Here is a 9,027-nt window from a genome sequence, read left to right as displayed (position 1 = left end):
TGCACAACACAGTATGTACTACCTTCTAAATAAATAATTAAAAGAGTCACCTGTAAGGTTCCAGGCAGCACCAGCACAGTTAAATCAATTCAGTGCTCACTCCTCCTCATTGTGGTGTTGGAGCACCATCTTGTGGCTTCCTGAATGATTAATATTTGCACGGATGAGATGGTCCTTCTGTACAGTGTATGTTGACACCACTGGCACCATCTGTCTGCCCTCATCAGATGAGATGCTACAAACAGAAACAGCTATTCACAGCCAACAACACCTACAGATGTATGCACCTTTTTCTTTCACATGCTATCTCTGCTTCTGATTTTTTATTATCTCCAGCCAGGTGTGCTTATTCATGACTTCAAAAACTTGTTAACTGATTGCAGTACAAGGTGAGTAAATGTGTGTTAATACCATTTAAGTTACCAGGGAGGCTCTAGTCAATCAAGGACCTGGATTATCTTTGTTAAAACGATCAATGTCAATTTACATATACTACACCAAATGGGTGGGAAAATGTTCAGAAGGGGAGAGGGCAGAGTTTTATAGCAAGGCTATGCTAATGGCAGTTAATATAGATTTTTGTCCATCTTTGAGTGATGGCGGCTTTGACAGGTGGGTTGACTCAGGCCTGGTTACCGTTAACAAGTTAATTGAGGGAGATCAAATGAAATCTTTTGCAAAGCTACAGCAATGTTTTGGCATTCCTTTGAAAGATCTTTTCAAATAAGGCATTAATGACTCAAAGCCAGTGTGAAGCATTTAGGTGACCTCCAATAAATTAGGAGCATCCAACAGATGGGATTGATGGAAAGAAAGCATAAATTAAATATATATAAAGTGTAACAATTACACTTTTCAGTAGGAACCTCATATTAAAGACAAATGGGAGTTGGAAGCAAATGTGATAACAGAGGTTAAAAATTGGAGGAAAGTCATCTTAGCAGCCCTAAGACAGATGCATGTGGAGGGGCTTTGATGGGAAAGTCAAAGGCCGAACTCTCTCACTCGGCCCCACCACTCAGTTTTAACCATGTTTCCACCAAAGGCTTTCGGCATACTACCTTTGAAACCAAACATATCACCTACGAAGATGTACCTAGACACTAAATCTGTTTAGTGTTTCCACCGCAGACAGTACTCTTAAATTTGGGTGGGGTCGTTGTTCCTCACTGCTCTGCCAGCAACACTCACATTTTCTTGCTCCTTTCCTTACTTTCCTTACCTTATACTCACTATTTTATTGTTCATCGCTGACACAGAGTGAAGTCTGCACCCTGACTCTCTCTGCGATATCTATAAGTAGCGGGTCTGTGCATTGACTCCTTGTCAGGTAAGAGTGGGGGTTTAGTTCTGCCTGAGCACACTGAAAGCCCCGACAGTCTGGCACATGTTTTTCTCCAAGCAAGGCTTAAATTCCACCTTAAAAGTTGCCGACAGTCAGCCCAGCAAACTTCCTTTTTTTCTCAGTCTACAGCTGCAGCTAAAGGCTGGTAGTGGTCACAAAGGAACTAAAGGGACAATCCACTATTTATCACAATGGAAATGCAAAAAAAAAAAAAGTTCCAAACTGAACTGAACCCGCCTGCCAGTGGAAACGCCCTATCTGCTACATGTTGATGTCTTTACCACTGCTGCAGTTGACAATATGACCCTAAACCTAGCGCAGTTACCTCAAAGAAGTCCTTTCATGGCACAGGTGTTTCACTCTTTGACACCTTGCCTTTGCAGGCCAAGGAGTTGACTGCTGCATTATGATTGTTGGGGGTTCTGCACGCCAAAAGAAAGTGGGCCATTTATCAAACTGCTACACAGAAGTTTCACAGGTTGTCAGTAGCACCACAAAAAAACCCTGTACCACCTATCAACAGGGCATCTTGGAGCAGGGAGGACTCTGATCAGAACATCAAAGAAGAGTACTGCTGGTTTGAAAATGTGCAAAAGATTCTTGCACTTGCATTTGATGGTGAGAGGACTCTGTGAATCAGAGCGTGGACATGTCATGGGCTGAATACCATGCAAGTCACAAATAACAAATTCTTGAAATTAAATAGGTGTATTTGTAAGCATACAAATTAAGTGCATACATGTAATAACATATGAGTAATTGGGCAGCTACATACAACGGCCACATTTGCTCTAGTATCCACCATGTGTCAAAATAATACAAGACCAGTTGTAACTGATTCACGGCACAATATAATAAAAATGATAATAAAGTGGAATGACCAATGACTTTATAAAAGTCCATAGAATTGTGAATGAGTAATTAATTTGTTTCTCAGGGTTAGTAGGATCTAAATTATGTCTGTTATTGCATGTGGGTCTAATGAGATTGGAAAGCCATTTTTAAAAAACGCTGCCATGGCAATGAGGGTCTGAGTTTGTACTGGCCCAATATCCAGTTTTGTTCCAAATATATCTGCAAAATGTGGTGCTTTCATCAAGAAATGCACAAATGTATGTTATATTGAACTATGCCACCCCACTAAAAGCAATATGCCGCTTGTATCAAACGGAATTATATCACCAAAGTACTTGGAATTTGAGCTATTGCCTATGAGCCAAGCGCACAGCTGCAGCTAATCAGACTGATGTCAGTGGGCAACCACATCACCAAAGCTGGAAAAGCACTATTTTAGAGTGTGTGAATCACCACAGATCTGTGGATGGAACAAAGAATCTAACTACAGCGCTGCTAAATGGATGGGCTAACTAGGCTGCTCACTACTAAAAATGTCTGGCCCATCGACATTTCCAGGTTTTAAAATCTGGCGCAGTCGAGTTTGTAAATGAATAGCCTTGTTATAAAGCTTTGTGTCGTATATTGATGTCATAACATTAGCCTGATAAGACTATTCTTATCACATGAGCTTAACATACTGTTTCACTCTCTGTATCAGCCTGAACTCACTGCCGCCCCAAACACTCTCCAGAAATTACAACCCAGGTTGGTGTTCACAATGTTTCAGACATATAGCAAGCAAGCTGCCAGCTGGTATTAGGCAGTCCAGAGGCTGCTGGTTGCTGAATGAGAAATTGCAAAATATGCTGGTAATGCTAGTGTAGCGCAAAAACCTCATGGGGATTGCTGTTGACAGGTACCTGTCACATACAAATGGTAAAAATAAATAAATTGTGTTTTTTCACATCTACAGTTACTACCATAACTACATAGAAAAGGCCAATGCTGATGGTAGGATTGGCTGTTTGTCAAAGCAAGTACTCAGCCGAACCATGCTGTGCAGTTAGAGCTCACTGTATGTATTTCATTATGTTTACGTACATATATATTTTATACAGAAACCTACAGTTTAAGTGATACAGAAAATCTGAGCAAGAATATTGTTGTTTTTTTTATTCACTTGGTTGTTGCTCTCTACTACTACTACTACTACTACTACTACTTCTTAAGTAGTTCATTGAGAGCATTAATTTAAGCATTAACAGCTTACTATATATTTTTAATAAGGATGAAGTAATTTTTCATATGAAATGGGATATGATTCTTCAAAGCTTATCATGACATTATCACTGTGGATGTTGAAATGCTGTGTTCTGATTTGTGGAAGTCCGTTTTACACTGCTGGTACATTACAACAGATGGATTAGTCTGTGGTATTTATCACAGACAATAGGCCTATTCAATCAACAAAATTAATTTCATTTTGATTTTTCCAAAAACTCAAGCAATATATATGTCTCCATCATGATGGAACTGTGTATAGTTCTTGATTAATCTACTGCATCAAGTCTCAAGTTTCAGAGCTGCAGAGTAACACATATATATATATCGGAGAGATAAATCGATTATATTAACTTGTGCATCTGCATAATAAGTAATTTTCTGCCAGCATTCCTCTCTTGCCTTAATTGAAGCAACAGGGTAGTTTTTTACTGTAATACTTTAAAAAGTATTTTTCAAAGGTGGAAGTAGGCCGCATGCAATGTGAACATGCTCGGAGCCTAAAGCAGGAAGCCCAAGTAACCAGAGATAGGTGATAACCACCATGGTGGCATCTGACTGGGGCCGCAGGGTTTGTCGAGCCAGCTCAGTCAGATTCAGATTCAGATTCAGATTCCTGTAAGGGGACAATGAATAATCTGAATCTCAGTCAAAGAGAGTCTGGCAATGTTGAACTGCCTTTGAGGTATATCGCCCAGGCTTGGAAAACTCTACAGCTGTTATTCTGCTATATGAAAACAAAAATGAAACAGGAGCCCTCAACATGTTTGCTGACGATGAACATTTATTGCAGTACATGTCAAATACATATAATGCTTACAGTAGAACAGACAAATCACCTCAGTTCATCAACTCCTTATGTCCACCATGATTTATTAGATTTTCACTGCACACACATATCGTCTTGGTAAGCTGCAAGGAATATCATTCCATTGTCCCCAGACTGGAAAGCAAAGAACAGAAACAATTACTTTTATTGTCCAGTGGAAAGCAAAGACTGTCTAAAGTCTGTTTCATACCTGTAGTTTGGTTCAATTGAACCAAAGAAGAAAATTATCATTTTTTTTCTTTTAGATCTGTTTGGTGTTCACACTGACTTTTTGGAAATTAGTCAGTGTCCTGCCCCATTTGGAACTTACAGTTGTAGTTAATGTCAACACATTCCTCTGCTTCTTGAAAGACGTTTGGCTGCCCATGAGCAAATCTTATGAAAGTGAGGTCAGTTCCATCAGTCCAGTCATACATCAGATTTCCTTTGTAGCACTGAAAAAAAAGCAAAAAGATAAATGATTATGATTTTGCTGTCATTCATCTAGGAGTTTATTTCATCCAACCATCAGCTGGTTGCCACATGAAGATTCACAGATTCATCAGTGCACTACTGTAACTATAACTCCACACCTTCATTTTTTAACTTTTAAAACTAATCTTAAACCAACCCTGACCCACGTGACATCTCTTGAGGATATTTATCAGACATCACACAGCTACCTCTACTCTACGCTCACACTGCGGATGGGTGGTTCTAAATCAGATACAGATCAGATTACATTGGAGTCTGATTTTGGCAACATTTTACATATGAACAGCTACATTTAAAAAAGAGTTGAGCACTAAGGCTTGCAGCGTGAATATAGTGCTAGAGACCCGTAAGGCTTTATACTACTTTTAAAACATGCTGAACCCCCCCCAAACCTGAAAACAATGTTTACAGTATGTTTAAGTGTGTATATATATGTATATATATATAGTTTACATACTTTGTATGTAAACTCGCCATGCGAGCATCGTGTTCTGTGTCACAACACCATTAGACCTCCTACCAGTTGACATGTTGCATGCCGAACAGTAACAACATGGATAAATTATCGGCCCTGTACATTTTGTAGGTACTCTGTGCTTTCCCTTTGAGTCGTCTTTTTTTTTCCCTTTTTCCTCTTCTTTTGTTTTTCTCAGCTTTCTTTGAATGTATGTTGTTCGACTTCTGACAAATCCCAATGTGGGGACTATGTAACATGTGCAGAACCAGAACCAGAGCCAAGGCCATTTCAAGTCCAGTTGAGTTGTATACATGAAAGTGTATGTGTGTGAGTAAATTAACCCCCAACCACATTTTCTAGGTGTGTTAATAAGTACAATTCAGAGAATTTCAACTTTAGTGGGACTTACATCTTAACATGTATTTTAAAAACATGATTTGACTTTTTCTTACATGTAAATGTATGACTGAGGTGGAAATTCAATTCTGTTATCCTTAAATTATCCACTAACAGAGTCTTTAACTGCTTACAAAGGTTAAATATTGTCCGATCCAGTAAGGAGGTCGTGGGGGGGTGACACTGTGCATGGCACACACCACTTGATCCAGCTCCACTTTGTTGTGGATAGACACCAGAACGCCTTCACGCAGCGGTCTTCACCCAGCTTGATACAACCTTCATCTTTGATCCCTTGACATGCGGCAGTATTGCTACAGTCTGGAAGAGGGTCCCCTATGTCACAGGGGGGAAAAAAGGAGTATAGTCAGATTCACGTTGTCGTTTGTGCAGAACATTGATAGTTTGATTCTTACAGGCTGCAGAGTCTGACACGAACATCAGCAACACCAGGAGCAGGGTGGCAGTTACCACAGCAGGACGCATGGCTCAGGGCTCACTGTCTAACAACACTCTCCTACTAGAATATCACCTGCAAACTTAAGTAATTTCATTAGTTTTTCTTTGGTTGAAGCAATTGATAACGTTGATTGTATGCCAAATTTAAACCAAATGCACTGCTGATCCATACACTGGTGTTATGCTGTGTGCATTATTCATGAGTGACACACCTATGATATGTTCGACCATCTTAATAAACTGCAGGTTTCTTTATAAGTTTTCTAACCCAAAGATCAGTTTTAAGTCATTTTATGTTCTCCTTAAAATTATGCATAGCATTGCTACTGCTGATGTCAGCTGATATCATGCAAGCCTCATCAGCTGATGGCCAGCTGATCTGCCTCTAAGAATCTGATTCGCTTAACTCATTCGTGCCACATTATTTAAGCTGCTCTAGCCTGCCTGCTCTTCCCTTTTCCCTCTGCATACTGCTTTTGCGCCCTCCTCCTCGCCGCCTCCTCCTTTGTGCTGCTCTGACTTGTTCTACGATGTTGTGTCATTGGTGCCCGCTCTGTGGGAGGGTTTGTTGTTTTCTTTTTGCTGCTGCTGCTGCTCTCCCTGCCTCAGGAACGTGTGGCGTTCCTGTTTAACGCTTTCCTCGTAAGCACGTGGAAGGGCAGGGGGTCCCCAGAACAGAGCCATACCGCCAAATACTAATAACTGCAATAAGCTAAATCTAAAAGCTGCTAAGAAGTGTTTTTCTTGACTAAGTCGTCCTGACCACACCTTCACAAAGACACAAAGGGGACTCACCACAGATGCGTTCGTCTAATTCCTCAAACTACCTTAGTCTGAATGCAAGTTGAAATACCTTTAATAGCCATGCCTACCACTGTGGGTACATGTCAATGTTAATGTTTAAACATTAAAATGTCATCTTTAATGTTTACACATTTAAATGACAATAATGATGTTTAAACATTGAAATTTCAATCTTAATGTGTAAACATTAAAATTGACACATATGCTCCTCCCCTTGTCTAACGCTTGCTCTTGCAGGAAAAGGAACAATCAACTATACTTCAAACTGAAATAGCCTCATAAAATGAAGCAGGAATCATAGCCCAGGTGAAACTGACAACATTAAAAACAAGCGCATTTAATCGAAGTGTGCTTGGTCCATGGCCCTAGACTCACTGAGACACTTTATGGATGAGAGTCGTCATTCATGAAATGTGATTCATCTGTGCCTCTGCTATAGTAAGTCAAAATGCCTGTTGTCAGGAATACCTATGGTAATACATTACATAAAGAGTGCCCCAGAAATGAGTCCTAAAACCTGTGGTGGTTGGATTTTTTTTACTACTTATTATACTACTTACTACTTATACTTAAAAGTTTTATTAATATATCTGAAAAAATATATAAAACACCTGACAGAAACACATGTAAGAAAAATAATAAAAATGTTGAATACCCTTGGAATAAAAGCAAGAAAAAAATCAGAAAAATATTACAAGAATGTCCATAGTAAAATATTCAAAAAGCATTAGCAAACAAAAATGCCTGGTATTGAAATATATATATATATATATGTATATATATATAAGTATATATAAGTATATATATATATATATATATATATATATATATATACATACATACTGTGAGGAGGGCCCACAGATGAAATGCATTAGCAACTATGCTTTAATGTAATATGAAGCTCTACAGAAATTTACTGCTTTGCTGATATGCCCCCTTGTTTTACTTTGAACTGATTTTGTATTTTTGAGGTTTGCAACTGGGCTTAAGAGATGCTGGGAAAGATTTTGTATGATGTAAGTGATATATTTCACAATGTGGATAAAACACAATTGCGAGATGGCTGTGTTTCCAATGAGTGACTTTATTTGACTTCTCCTCTGGTGATAACATTCCAAGAAGCATGGTGATGGATGTTCAAAACATTAGCAGGTTTATTTCTATTGTAGCCACCGCACTAGCTGTCATTATTTATCACAGAGGGCAACATAGGCGTGTTATGTAAGTGATCATGGAAAGGCAGGCCCCTTTTGCTTTTTCTTGAAGGTCATAGTCCTCGATTTCACAGAGGAATTGCGCATTCAAAACTTCTGAATGATCCGTTCAACTTTTGAAAGGTTACGTGATGCAATAACAGCTCTTGTAGCTCCTGCTGCATCATGAGGGAGTCAGTTCCTACTGACAAGCACATAGACATAGCACCATGTGACCTAGAAAAGCAAAAAAAAGTTTTTCCATTGCAGTTTTGGCACTTTCGAATCCCCTTAAATACCGCTTCATTCAAGCGTTTTTTCCCCCCAAATAACATATTTCTATTGGCGTATTTTACATTTGCAATTTAATTTTGAGCAATTTGAGGGTTAATGGAAATCTGCCTATGGTGTAGGCTACGTGTTGACCCCCATCAGTTCTTGTGTTACTGTGTTTTTTGTTTTTTTTTTTACTTTTTATTATGTACCGTGCACTTTTGATTATTTTATATCTTCATGTTTTTATGTTGAGTTAAAACTTGGTTTAAGTTTAAAGAGTTAGTAAATCCAGGCACCCAAAAAAATGTGAATTACATTTAAAACAACAAAACAGAAACCCCTTTATTATAGTGCCTGAATCATTAAAAAAAAAAGCCAACATGTTTCAACCACTACTGATCTTCATCAGGCTTTTGTTTTAAAGCATGTAACCTGGTTCCTAAATACATTTAAAAATGTAGAATATTCTTCTAAGACAACAGACTGGTGCCCATCAAGGTTTTTGTGACAGAAGGTTTCAGACTTTTTAACAGTATGCCTTTTTTTACTGAATTATTATATATTTTTGCAGCTTTACACGTATAATCTTTGCAATCAATACAAATCAATCTACACACCTGTACACCCATGTAGCCTCCTTCATTAAAAACGTCACCCTTTATCCTTCTCATCCTCT

General features: G+C 38.7%; 1 long non-coding RNA gene across 1 annotated transcript; it reads right to left on the bottom strand.

Annotated features, from left to right (window-relative positions):
• Positions 1–4,277: 4,277 nt before the first annotated feature.
• Positions 4,278–9,024, bottom strand: LOC148190468 (uncharacterized). Its single transcript, XR_015777278.1, has 4 exons — positions 8,969–9,024; positions 5,754–5,955; positions 4,603–4,726; positions 4,278–4,406 (listed from the first exon to the last, which is right to left on the bottom strand). It is a non-coding gene; the product is annotated as an uncharacterized LOC148190468 (long non-coding RNA).
• Between the last annotated feature and the right edge of the window lie 3 nt (positions 9,025–9,027).

This window comes from Plectropomus leopardus, chromosome 1 (genome assembly GCF_026936395.1).
Source record: "Plectropomus leopardus strain MGB_pleo_1.0 chromosome 1, ASM2693639v1, whole genome shotgun sequence".
NCBI classification, from domain to species: domain Eukaryota; kingdom Metazoa; phylum Chordata; class Actinopteri; order Perciformes; family Serranidae; genus Plectropomus; species Plectropomus leopardus.
Note: the sequence above shows the minus strand (reverse complement) of the source record. Positions and strands in the feature narration are given on the sequence as shown.